At 27.5% G+C, this 14,669-nt stretch overlaps 2 protein-coding genes and 1 long non-coding RNA gene across 3 annotated transcripts in view; 2 read left to right on the plus strand and 1 right to left on the minus strand.

Moving 5' to 3' along the window:
* NaCP60E (Na channel protein 60E) overlaps nt 1–14,669 on the minus strand; it is a 152,527-nt gene that overhangs the window by 44,759 nt on the left and 93,099 nt on the right. The gene's annotated exons all lie outside the window — the stretch shown is intronic.
* On the plus strand, nt 343–1,331 carry LOC135960455 (uncharacterized). Its single transcript, XR_010576579.1, has 3 exons — nt 343–430; nt 933–1,032; nt 1,134–1,331. It is a non-coding gene; the product is annotated as an uncharacterized LOC135960455 (long non-coding RNA).
* The window catches only part of Tpc2 (Thiamine pyrophosphate carrier protein 2), a 58,936-nt gene continuing 51,091 nt past the window's right edge, over nt 6,825–14,669 (plus strand). Inside the window, exon 1 of the mRNA XM_065511204.1 lies at nt 6,825–6,985. The gene's annotated coding sequence lies outside the window, so the exon portion shown is untranslated. The remainder of the gene's footprint in view (nt 6,986–14,669) is intronic.

Here is a 14,669-nt window from a genome sequence, read left to right on the forward strand (position 1 = left end):
GTCAGCCGCGGTGTTGCCACTACAACTTGTGGCAACAGTAAAGAAAAATTGGTTTGTATATTAGCTAATTCAACAATTCATAAATTCCTTTACAAAAATATTCCCACTACAAAAATTTCCCTATAAGGGATAATTTCATAAAAAATTCCCTTTTCTGTTAACAACTGTTAACTGTTTAGTAATTGTCTGAGCTAATCAACAGCGCCCTCTACTTTTCTGCACTAACCGAAAGCGCCATCTTATTGTCACATTCCCTACACTACAAATACAACACTGCTTATATAAAGCCAAATACAACACTTTTTACTACTTTTATCAACTGTGATGGGTTAATATTTCTTCAACCGAAATCGATGAACACCAGAACTTCCGCTACATCTTTCTTTTATTCTCAGACTTCTTCGACAACAGAAGAAATATGAGAGCTAAGGTAAAAAATAATTTTATTAAATATAAAATATATATACATCAAAGTGTTTAAATAAAAAAAAGCAACAAATGGAAAAAAATAACAAGTGTTAACAAAAAAAACATGAAAATATAAAATAAATTGAACTAATAAATCACTAAAAATTTAAAAACTTTTTTATGAATTATGTGAAAAATTTATACAACTTTTCTGTATAACAGTTAACGCCTGTGTTTTGGACGCCATTTGTATTTTTAAGTGCAAAAACATAAAAGAAATACGTGTTTTATACTAAGAAAATTGTGTTAAAAACAAGAAAATATAAATAAATTTAACTATAAATCTTTAAAAATATTAATTTTTATGAATTTAAAAGAAAAATTTAAACAATTTCTATTTAACATTAATCGCAATTTAAATTTTCCAAGTGCAAAAAAGACACGTGTTTTTTCTTTTCTAATAAAATAATATTGCAAGTTTTAATGAATTTTAATTAATAATTTATCTTAATTTCTATTTATAGTGGCGTAAGAAGCGTATGCGTAGGTTGAAGCGTAAGCGCAGAAAGATGCGTGCACGTTCCAAGTAAACTGCCTGATTGATCTATATTAGACAAGTACAATGTAAGTATTCCTTCACAAAAAACAACATAAATTAACTAATATATCATTTATATTATATAGTGGCATATTTTATTAATTATTTGTTTTTATTTAATTTTCAGGTTCTCTTTTGCATTACGTTAAACCTATAAAATGGACATCTTCAAGTTTTAATTGTTGTTTCCCGGTTGTCTCAGAACTTGTTTTGCAGTATGCCTGGAGGCATTTTTCAACTACCTTTTTACACATTCATGTGCAAAATTTGTTTTAAAATAAAGAGTTAATCTTTGGATTATTGCTTGGAGTGAACAAAACTAAAATTCTATTGTGTATTTATTTCTTTTGTTTGAATTTATTCAATTGAAAACCACGTTTTCTGTTTTGAATCTGATTTAACCTCAAAAACTGTAGTGTGTTTTTTAGCCAAGTATATTAGACATGTGGCTAATATAGAAAAGTAGTATGAACAAGTTTTTGTTATTGCGCAGAACTTGGATACACATGTAAATTATTAAATGTTTTGGATAATATGGAAGTATATTAATGTAGAACCTAGAATTGTTTTGCAAATTTATATCTTGAATTAGTAGAAAGAAACATTAAACTTTTATATAGCAAATTTATATCTTGAATTGGTTAAAACATAAAAATACTTCAGAAATAATGTAGGCTAGAAATATTAGGTTAATAATAAAACATCAAACAAAAGTTAGCAATTTTATATCTTGAATTATGTAGTTAAATACTTTAGAAATAATGTAGGCTAGGAATATTTAGTTATACCTTCATGGATAAAATGCTTTTGGTATAAAGTTAGGTTCCCAAGATTTAGAATGTTTTAACAATTAGAAATGTGGTTTTCATAGCTTTACATTGCAAGATAAGCCAAAATTGCATTTTTGGTAAGAAATTTGAATTTTGAAAACAGCGTGAATTCAATCCAAACTAAATTTAAGCCTTTTAGAGGAAACCAAATACAGAATTAATTCCGCCTTCGAAGCTGTTAAATTCTCTAATATAGGGTAGTGACGAATCTACCAACAAAATTGTTTAGAAATTCTAAAAAGAGGCAAAGTTTTTGAGTAAAACTGCAATTATTTTCGGCAGAATTATGTATTTCTATGATTTAGCGATTACAAAAATATGGCCTAGTTGAATGCATTTTGTTTTAAATATCTTGAACTAGTATTTCTCAAATCTGCGCCCATATATTGCAAAAATAGCTTAGTTTCGTATTCGTTTTTAAATGACATCATGTAAAATTTTCGACAACTATTATAAAATACATGCAAATATAGGTAGTAGTTTTCGACAAGTTAATCTTGTTGCCAATCCCATGTGCTGTTTCAAATATAGAATTTCCTATATGGAATATCTACGCGTGTATTTGCATCCAAAAACAACAAATGTATTTATAAATATGTACCTACATTTTACCAAATGGATCAAAATAATAAAATTGAACAAATTCCTATCTTCCGAAATTAAACTTAAAAATGTTTCTTAATTATTTCCTTAATGCTGGTCACCTGATACAATAAATATATATTTCGTTAGTTTATTGTTAGGTAGGTATATATTATTGTTCAGACATTTAAAAAATAAATTCAAAACAAGGATGTTAGGTTCCCAAGATTTAGAATGGATATTTTCATAGCTTCACATTGCAAGATAAGCCAAAAATGCATTTTTGGTAAGAAACTTGATTTCGAAAACAAAGTGAATTCAATCCAGGAAAAATTTAAGCTTTTTTGAGGAAACCAAATACAGAATAAATTCCACCATCGAAGCTATGAAATTCTATGTCGGGGATTTAGTCACGAATGTAACAAAATTGTTTAAAAATTCAATCATACTAAAAAGAAAAGCAATGTTTTTGAATAAAACTGCTATCAATTCCGATAGAATTATGGACTAGGCGAATGTATTTTGTTTGAAATTTCTTGACCAAATGTTTCTCTAATCTGCGGCCATGTATTGTAAAAAGAATATCACCCTTATTCTGAGTTTCGTATTAGTTTTTAAATGACATCATGTAAATCTTTCGACAACTGTTGTATAAAATACATGCAAATTTTGTCGTTTTCTACAATGGAAAAACACCCAATTACCATGTGCTATTTTAAATGTTTTATATCTATATGGAATATTTACGCGTGTATTTGCATCCAAAAATTACACATAGATATATTTATAAATACCTAATGAATTAAAATAATAAAATTGAACAAATTCCTATATTCCGGGATTAAACCACTTAAACATTTTCCTAAATATTTCCTTTTTATACTGGTCAGTTGATACAGCTTAATATAGTTTAGATTGAGTGAGGAGTAGATTAAATATAATTCTGAAAGCCATTTCTCGATATTTTGTATGCTTTTTGAGAGTCTAGCGTAATCAAACAATTTTAATGAATTATGTTTGTGGGCTTACTCTCAGTTGCGCCTCTAGTTCTACCCTATGTTTGTGGGCTTTATAGGTATGGGAGCTATGAACAATTTTGGATCCTTCATCCACCTAGAGCTGAATTACGAATGAGTCTTCTTTTTTGTTTTCCTCAATTACGTGTTTTTGGAGACCTACATATGTATGTGGCCAACAAATAATAAACATACGATTTGTATCCCCAAAAATCAAGATTGTAATAACAAAGAACGTATTACTAGGTGTGTACCTATAGTCATTCTGAAAATATTTTCTTTTTTCTGGAGAAGCCAAACACGGTATTAATTCCACTTCAATCAGAATAAATTTTCATGGAATTCAACGAAACCATACTGAAAATAAATTAAAATCGTTCAAAGTCCCAAAAATAGTAAATGTTTTTGAATTTAACTATACTATAGTTTTTGTAACAACTATTTTTTTGTAAAGTTATCTATAGAGGGCAATTTAAACAGAAATTATGGAAAAAGCGAGAAAGTTACCAATCAAATTTAGTATGTTTAAAATTCATTTTATAAGGCTTCTTGAAAAAATTTTCCAAAATCGTCGAACATAGATTGCAAATCAGAAATTCTAACCCAAGGTGTATTAAATATTAATACTCATTGTTCTAACCTTGATACAATTATACGCCAAACTCCAAGGGCTGTTTTAATAAATATTTTTTATAAATACGGAATCTAATGAGCATGAACTCAACGCAAATGCTTGACACTTTGTAGGTATAAATATGTACATATATACATATTTAGTTCCTCGATAGAAAATTGAACAGTCTTCTAGGATATTTGTTGTCTTTCTATTATTAAAATTATTTTACTCACTGATCAGTTGATATTAGTCCAAACATTTGTATAAATCCTAATTTTATAAAAGTATTTATGTATTCATAATATTATATTAAAATTTGTATACTTTTTAATGACAAACTAAATTTTCAAACAACTTCAGCAACAAAATCTTGTTTATGTTTACGATAACTCCTAATTGAAATCGATAACAGTAAGGTTTTCACACAAAGTAAAAATTAGTTTTTTTATACCTATTTCCAAAACTTTTCGCAGATGTAAATAGAATAAATTTTATTCAAGCTTCTAATATACAAATTAGTAAAGATTTATGCAATTATAATAAAATTTGTGTTGATTTCATTACTTGTGTATATAAAAATCTTCGTCTGTACAACTTTAATTTTCATCTCGTAAACGGAAATTTACAAAATATTTCGGTAATGAAATTTCATATAAATCGAAATTGCAATGAAAACATATTTTAATGTTTTTGATATCTTCTGTACGTGTGTTAGTAACTGAACTCCTCCTTATTCGATTTCGATGAAATTTGCTGTGTGTGTTTGAGTGGGTCCCTGGATGGTTTAGATTGACAATTGACCTATATAGGTACAATGGGCATGGCACCTCCCATACAAAGTAAAAATTTATTAATGCATATCTGGAGTACTATTATAGTGGGAGTCTTCAAACTTTGTGTGAGATATGGCAGAACAACGTTTGCCGGGACAGCTAGTATTTAATAAATTTTTGATATGTACTTTAAAAAACTAAACTTTTTTAAGTAAAATATAACAAAATCTGCATTATCATGAAAATATACCCTAACAAATCGATGCCATTTTACACCAAAATGTGTCATTATTGGTATAGATATTTAGTCTACATTGTAATTGGACGCTCGAGAAAAATATAAATTAGCATAAAATCCACCCTCTACAAATCACATAACTTGTGTACATATTTGATTTTCTAAAGCTTGGCAACCATTAAGCTTTTCAAGTTAATATTAAGACCTGGCAATCATGAACATTAAAAATACCGCGAAACTTGACAACAGCGCAAGTTCAATGAAAACACATGTGCTTTTAATAAAAGGAGTTACCAGATTTTTAAGTTTATGAAAATATGATTTTAACTTATAATTTAATGATATTTAAAATGTAACTCCATCTCCCACTACTTAAGAATTAGCTAGGAAATTTGTATATTTACAAATATTATGTATATAGCTTGTGATTTTGTGCGAACATTAATTGAACAATAAACATTCACCTTTGTGGTTGAGTAATAACAATTTTCTAAAGAGAAAATGTGATGAATAATTTTTTAAAAAAATCATTTATGTGTTCTACTTTATTTACAATATTAGTGTTAATTATTACATTCGAAATGTAACGATACTTGCTCGTTTTTTATACTTTTTTTATTCATCTCAGTTAAAGGTGGAATACCTTTAACTGATGATGAATAAGACGAATTTAGAAAAGAATTATATTATTTAAAAATCAGCACAAAGCTTTCGTTTATTGAAATTTTTCAAATATTTTTTACTTTAGATTTTTGTCTAAAATAATGTTTTTATTATATCCGTAATACCATACGAATTATTTCGATTTATAGCAGATGCTTTGTATGTTAATGGGCCTAATTAAGTATATCAAAATTACAAATCACAAATTCCCGTTTAAAATCGTTGGAACATAATAATGGAATTTATGTTCAAGAGGTGAATAGTAAATATAATTTATTTGTTAAACATTTATAATTTTTGTCTTTAATTCATATAATTTGTTATTATTGAATTTTTAAATATTTTTATGATTTAGGGAAATTTTTAATCAAAATATCTTCGAATTAATTCAATTTAAAAAAATAATTTAATTATTGTTTAAATTCAATCCCATAAACCTAATTCTGTTCTTAAATTCAAAGGATTATATTTGAATAGATTCTATAATTGTTAAGTTAATTTATAATATGATATAATATTTATAACTTTTGAATGATTTATGGTAAAACGCTATCAAAGTACTGTAGTAAGTAAAATTTTGACCCTTCTGAGGTGAATAAAATTTGATTTAAGAGCTTCGGGTACAATTTTGTCCTGCTCTCTCTTAGTTTAGGTGTTGTAGGAATTTAAAGTCAGTATATATAATAGTAAATTTCGCATATATTAAGAAAATGATCTGATCGTTATGGGTATCATTGAATAGTGCTTTATAATACCTCTTATATGATATATAATATGGCACTATTTATTAACACTGTACTTCAGAAAATTTTGATATACAGAAAATATGAATATTAACAAATAAAAAATTATGAAAATATAAACTGTTACTGGGTTCTTGATTTGTTCCCTATAATTTTCAAAATTTAATTAATAATTAATTTTCTTGAATCTTTGACTAGACGTGTGTTTAGATCTCAAGTTTGTTAATAAATAAATTATAATTTCAAATGTTTTAGGAATAATCATCATATTAAACAGGAAACTACTAAAATTAACAACACTGAATAATAATTCACATTTAAGTACCTACATAAGCAACCCTGTAAATAAGCTTTTTCGGCCGGCAGCTGACTCCAACCAAATGACATAATTTGTAATTGTTTACAAACGAAAACCCAAAATACGTGTCGTAAAACATTTAACGTTATTTTAAATAAAGTTAACTAAAGTTATGAAAAGTATTCAAATCAAATGTGACTAACATGTATATAAAATAAAGGTGAGTCCTGTACCACATATAACAAAGCTACAAAAATATATCCACCTAAAGCTTTGTTACGTGTCTGGCTACATGTATGCCAATGTTTGTTGCATACTTTGTTGTTTTATAACACTTTGCAAGATATTACCAAAAAAAAAAGAAAGAAAAAAAACAACAAACATATAACAAAACAAGAATAATTATGAAAGAAAAAGTTAAAGAATCTAATACATGCTTTTGAAATTTTAAATGAATGATATTTTTAAATAGGCAGTGTGTGTTTTTGTGCAAATAATAAAATATAAACGTCTGATATTTGGAAAAATTAAAATCTAGTGGGAAAATGTGTATGCCCTTCATCTTTTTGGCTGATGCTAGATATTGTGTCTGGTGAAGACAATTCCGATTTACCCTACAATTTTAATAAATCTTTATGTACTTCAATAATCCAGCCAAAAGTGTTTAAAGCTCAAATTAATGGTCCACAAAATGAAATAAAGAAAACGAACAATGAATAAATTTGAATACAATTGTTCAAATATTGAATTGATTGGTTGTATGTCCACTAAAAAAGACAAAGCTGTATTTATTTTATCATTTCCATTGTTACTATGGATGGATATTCATACACATGTGAGGGCAGATTGAGATGTTATACTGGTTCCTGATGAAATATAAAATTTAATTACATTCTATAGGAAATAATAGGGATCTCGAAGATTAAACTACAAATATTGAATATGATAAAGGGGATGTCGAGGGACTGTTTTCAAAATCCTCTATCTTAGAAAATACAAGTTTTCAGTAGATCAAAAACACTGTTTAGAACATTAAATTCTTTCTTCAACAATCTATAGTTAAGACCGCTAATAAACTTTAAATGCAATTTATTTTTAATAAGTATTTTGCATTAAAAATATGGGGTATAAAATTCTTCCATTTATTTGGAGGTTTTGAAAGTGGATCAGAATATAAAAGAAGATTTAAATGTGGCCTTAATTTGGAGGTGAATACAATACATAATTAAAATGGGCGATATTTGGAAAACTCTAAGGTATTTTTTTAATATTTCATCCGATTCCTGATCAGCTTGTTCAAATTAGTAAGAAGGCTAATTTTATATGTGCAAATTAAACAAAAAAATTGGTGGTCTGAATATGTTGCCATTTTCAGGGAAATCTAAGATGGTTTCTATTGAATATAGTCTGTTTGCAAGTTAGATATACAACTTTGTTGCTAATTGTTGAGATGTACGTAGAGTATTTATAGATTTTTTTGTAGTACCTATTTGGCCACTTAATATATTTAAAAAAAACATACATACATAACCTTCTGACTTATTTTAGCTTCTTTTTGTTAATTTATTGTTCGAAAAATTTAATAAAAGATGTATGTATTAACTTTTGAAAAACCAAAGTGCTGGAATGGACAGTATTTGTTTTCTTTTTTTTGGCAACAATTTTGGGTCCTTATCAAATGTCGATCCCTTTGTTCTTTTTAAAAGCTGAATTGATTGAAAAGAACCCAACGGGATGTAATAAATTTAAACCCTATAGAAAGATTGTGTTTTTTTTGTGTAAGCTTAAATATTTAAAGATAAGACATGTCCTGGGGGTGTTTATTTCAATAAATAAATTTTAAATAAAATATAGTTGAAATCAGCATGGCTATTGTTATGCCATTGTTGAAAATGTAGAGAATGAAAGTAAATATTTAAAAAACATGTGCGCATTTTTGTATATACATATAGATATCTGTTTGGCTTAGTAATTATCTACCAATTTGTTATTATTATGCCAATCACAAAAAAGCCAAATACAAATATAGCCATTTACTATAATTCTCTACAAGTTCTTAAAATAAAGAAAAAAACACCTAAATATACATTTGCTAAAATTTTGAGGTGTCAGCTGGAAATTTATGTAGAAAATATTTATAGTTAAATCATTCTATAACATTAATGCCTTGAGAGAATTTTGAAGAAGAAAATTTGTATATAATATACCTACATATATATTTATGTACAATAGGGTGGCCCCATTCTACGATGCAGTTTCTCGGAAGGTTTGTTTCAAAAAATTCAAATAAAATTCGAACTAGATTGAATTTCAAAAAAACGTAAAAAACCGTTTCGCTGGGTATTAAATGTTGAATTTTTTTTCCATTGTTAGCTATGACTTTTCCCATCTTTAGGGCAACATATGGATTTCAGAACGAATCGAGCCAATTTCGGATACTATTTTCCAAAGTGAGGAGTATCCCAGAGAAAGTGTTCTGCATCTATATAGGCGGGGTGAGGCGGAACTTCCCAATCACTTTATTATAAATAGTTTTTAACAGGTATTGCAACATGAGACCGAATGATATCATAATGGTATATTTCGGTTTCATGTCTGGCCAAATTTTGTTTGCGTTTTTCGATAATGCTTGCTTCAAATCAATCAGTGCGTTCGGTACAGGTTCTCTGTGATTGTCTGTCCCTGATATTTGGTTTTGGTGTCGATTCGGCTGGTTGGCCGGGCTTCAAATACGATCTTTTACCCTTCGGGTTATCGTAATGGATCAATTTTTCATCGCAAGTAATGATTCAGTGCACTAATGATTTTATTTTATAGCGTTGAAGCATCATTTCGGACATGCAAATTTCCCTGCTTTTGGATGAATTCAATTGCTGCTTGAGTAACTCCCAATGATTTTGCAAGCTTTTTTTTAAATTAAAGTAAAGAACAACTTTGTGCCCGCTTTCTTGGCACAAAATTCAACATTTCCGAAGCCAAAATAAAAACGGGCACTTTGGGCACGATTGAAAGCGCCTTTCAAATACCTTTCACATGATACCAATATTTCATAAGTTTTCTTTGCGAAAAACATCAAAAAAATATATCATAAAAACCTACAAAAGAGCTTTGATTCTGCTCAACAAATACTGAACCCAGATCTAACATTTTGAGAAACGGTATTTAGAATAAATTAAAATTTTGTTTTAGTTGGGAAAATCCGCAACATTTTCAATGGGGCCACGCTAATGTACATACATATTTATATGCATATCGTCATCTAAAATGCAAAAGAGCCTATCATCACTTTTCAAAATTTTACAGGAGAGACAAAAAACCATGACCCAACAATATAAGGTACACTCAGTAGAAAATAAATTCTCAATTACACAATTCTTGTAACGTCAAACAATAGAAAATATGAAAAAAATCAAAATCAAAGTTTGACGTTATAGGGCTAAATATTGAAAACTTTCCCTAGTGATTCTACCTTCTACAATTATTGTATCATGCTAAAAACTAAATAAAATTAAAAGTGTTGTGGTCACAAATATGATTTTCTTTTTATCTTTCTTTAATAAAGTCGTTATTTTTAACAATAGAAAGCTAAAAATAATAAGTGCGGCTTGATGCGCTGTACCAATATCCATTTAATTTTTTGGTTGTTACGCCCTTTTGCATTTCAGGTGACGATATATACATTTTTAGACAGAATTTCTTATCATTAACCCAATTAGCTAGACATGTTCAATTGGGAAACCTTTACGTTTGTTTAGAAAATTTAAATATGTTTTAGATTTTATTATTTGTCACTGGTCAGTTAATAACAATTGATTAGTATTTAAAGTAAATTAATCTTATCTATTATTTAAAAAAAATAATGTTTGATTTAGCGTTATTTTATTCTTGTGTATTGTAAATAATATAAAGTTAATAACATAGGGTAACATAGAGACGAGACGCCATTGTCAAAAACCAAAAAAACATTTTGTTGTTGTATCAGACATATGATTTTTTTATTTTTGTTTTCTATTGTCTCTATGTATAACTCTCTATGGTTAATTAAGCTAAAAATGTTTGTTTTCTTTAAAAAAAAACGTGTTTACTATCAAAAAGTTTAAATAATTTTTTTAACATCAACATACTTAAAATACACAAAAATCACTAAAACGTATTAATGTTATCTTATTTAATATTGCGCATTGGAAACATTATGCTATATGTACATGAGTTTTAGCACGTTTATGTTGAAAAAAATTATAAACAAAAATTTTATAAGAATTCTATAGTGATAAATATTTAAAAGCTTTTGCTAAAAAAATAGCTTAAACTAGAATGAACAATGTTTAAAAGCTTTTGCTAACAAAATAATTTAGATTGTACCCAAAACTAATGATTATTGTTAATGTTAATGTTCAAAACAAGAATTATATGGCTAAAAAATTATTTAAAAACGAGTTTGGTTGAATTAGAATTAGATACAAATTTGTTTATAAGTAATTTATTTTGTATAAAGAAAATAATATTCAATTGTTTCAACAGTGTTACATTTAAATGAAATTGGCAAGTGAATGAAGCAGAGAAAAAAAGACAAATATTTGAAATCAAAATTTCTTTTATAAACATTTGATAAATTTAAATATTGTTTATGAATATGGCGTCCATATACCAAAAAACCCAAATTGTGATTTATATTTTTGTGATAAAAATAAATCACTGAAAATAACTGTTATAAAATGATTTTTATTTAAATGGTTTGGTATGACCTTTATTCGTTTTTGTTGTTTTTTTAATGGTTTGATGTGAGATAAACAATTCATTTGTTCTTGTTCTTAATAACTGTTACTTTGTCTTTTATTTACATACAATAACATATTGCTGGTAATTTTTAACAAATAATGGAAATAATATGATAACTATGAAGTAATGAAGTCTGAGTAACAGAAATGAGATTTTTTTTGTAATTTGTTATTAATCTTTTGATCAATTTTATATATTTAAGCTTTGATTTGCATCAAATGCATTTTTGCAATTTATTTTTCATGTTCGCAAATAAAAGTAACAAGCGGACCTTTACGAAAAAAATAAATTATAAATCACTCATCTAGATTATTTGTGTTTGTTTCTTTTCTGTTTCTCTCAACCCCAAGAGAGAGAATAAATCACTCTCTCTGTGATATATCACAACAAATTATTTTTAAATGGCGCGAATGAGAATTTACCATTGAAATGAAAGTGAACCCGTTATTTTCGGTCTCTGAATATAATAAATAAATATTTGATACTTTATAGAAATATAAAAGTAAAAATCATCGTTGTTGGAAGAGTCGAATGTTTTTCATTTCTTTTTTTCTCATCAAAGACAACCATGTCGTTGACTATTTTGCCAAAAAGTCATCAAAATAGTCGACACAACTGGTGACTTGGAGATACTTGTCCCCAGGTTTTTTGCAGAGATATATTAATATATTTTATTTACTTATATTAACAAACAAATAAGAACATAAATTCTTAAAGCCGTATTTTAAATTTAAACAACGTTTCAAAATCAAATTTTGTATGGAAATTTTGCTTTAAAACATTGTTTAAATTTAAAATTTTTTATGAATACGGTTAAAATAGAAACCAAACTAAAAAGAATTGACAATGGAAATTTAGATTTAATTTTTACAAACATAGTTTGGTACTTTTAGTGACTCATTATTTTGTTGGATATCCTTAGCTTTTTATTACTGCTTCACAGCCACGATGCAATTAATTAATTAATGATTTAATCTTCTCCTTTGAAAGATCAACCTTCCCTCGAGATATAATTTTAAGTCCGTATTTTGCGATCTACAATTTCCCATAGGTTTTCTATGGGATTGAGATCTGGCGATTTGGCAGTCCATTTTAAAACAAGTGTTTCATTGAATTCTAAACATTCGGTTACAAGTCCATATGAGCATTTGGGGTCATTGTGGAGCTGGAATTTCTGAAATAGGGGTATATTTTCCTCAGCGTATGGCTACATAACATTGTTTAAAATGGATGTATACCCAATTCCATTCATGATACCTTGCCCTAAAAAAAAGCTACCATAATATTGCCACCGCCAAACTTGACTGTCTTATTTGGGTACTTGGATCCAGTCACTTTCCCTTCGACCGTCTTACTTGGATTTGGATTCATCCGAAAAGAGAACAGTATTCTATTTATTTCTCGACACATTCAAATATTCTTTGGCAAATTGTATTCAAGGTTTTTTCACGGGGCGATATAACTGAAGACCAGCCTTATATGCCCTAGGGTATATACATATAAGTTTGACATTCCGTTTGTAATTTCCACAATATAATTTTCCGACCCTATAAAGTATATATATTCTGGATCCTTATAGATAGCGGAGTCGATTAAGCCATGTCCTTCAGTCTGTCTGTCTGTTTGTTGAAATCAATTTGCTGATGGCCCCAGATATCTTCGGTATCCAAATCTTCAGACATGCTTTCGAGAAGTTTCGTATTTAAAATCAGCAAAATTGGTCCACAAATGGCTGAGATATGAGGAAAAACCCAGGACAACCTCGATATTTGACCTATATCTGGATTACTATGTCATTAATATAGACAATATGGATATCGAATGATAGATATTTCAAAGACCTTTGCAACGACGTATATAATACCATAGTAAGTTGGAGCTACAATGGGTCAAAATCGGAAAACCATCACCCTTATCGCGGTTGGTGTAAACGTCATACGCCTACTACAGTTTCGTACTAGATTAAAGAAACAGTTTGCATTTTATCTTTAATCTATTACGAAACAGTCGTAGGCGTAAGACGTTTACGCCAACCACGATAATGGTGAATATTTTTTAACACGAATTTTTTTTTCATCAAAAAAAAAAATTTTAAAATCCAAAAATTTTTTTTTAAAATTTAAAATAAAAATTAGAAAATTAAAATTTTTTTTTTTAAATTTAAAAATTAAAAATTCGAAAAAAATGTTTTCAAAAAATGAAAAAAACAACTTTGGAAAAAAAAAATAAATTTTGTTTTCCTAAAAAAATTTAAATTTGTATTTTGAAGTATAATTTTGTGAAGGGTATATAAGATTCGGCACTGCCGAATATACATAGCTCTCTAACTAAACTTGTTTAAACTTTTAATTTATTAATTGAATATTTATCAGAGATAGTTTTTTTTGTTCAATCTAGCATTGAAATGGTTTATTATTTTGGTTTTTAAATTTTCGAAAATCTTGACTATACCATATTTACTAACGATTTAAAAAACAAAAAGAAATTATCCAAATAATGTGCGTAGCACACAAATTTTGGTAAAAAAAATTGGTCGGAAAAAATTTTGGTAAAAAAATTGTGAAACAAATTTCAAAAACATATTTGATGAAAATAATTTGATGAAAAAATGGTAAAAAAATTAATTGAATTTTTGGCAAAAGAAATTAAATAATAAGTAAATCATGTATGTAAATTTTTTGGGGGCTTCGGAAAAATGTTTTTTAAAAAAAATATTTGGTGAAAACTTTTTTTGAAAAATGTTGGTGAATGAAAATGGTTAAAAAAAACTTTTGGTGAAAAAAATATTTGTTGAAAAACAACCCAATAAGCATTTTTACTGGAATTCAAGTTGAAAGCAAGTGTAATTCAATCCTTGAATTATAGTCAAGCAATTGAATTACAGTTGTATTACACTTTATTTCAATAGCATTCTCCAGTAAAAAGGAAACATAAATGTAAGCCTTATGTTTTTTGTTTGAAAAATAAATAAATTTTCAAATATTTTTCATGTCTAAAGTATAATTACATTTGCATTCAAGTCAAATTCCAACAAAATGTTCAAGTGCTTGAATTTTTGGGGCTTTGGTGCTTACTGGGAATTGTAACAATTGATGTATCGATCATGTATTTAGGTTATTTGGGGC

The sequence above is a fragment of the Calliphora vicina genome, chromosome 5 (assembly GCF_958450345.1).
Source record: "Calliphora vicina chromosome 5, idCalVici1.1, whole genome shotgun sequence".
In the NCBI taxonomy this organism is placed as follows: Eukaryota; Metazoa; Arthropoda; class Insecta; order Diptera; family Calliphoridae; genus Calliphora; species Calliphora vicina.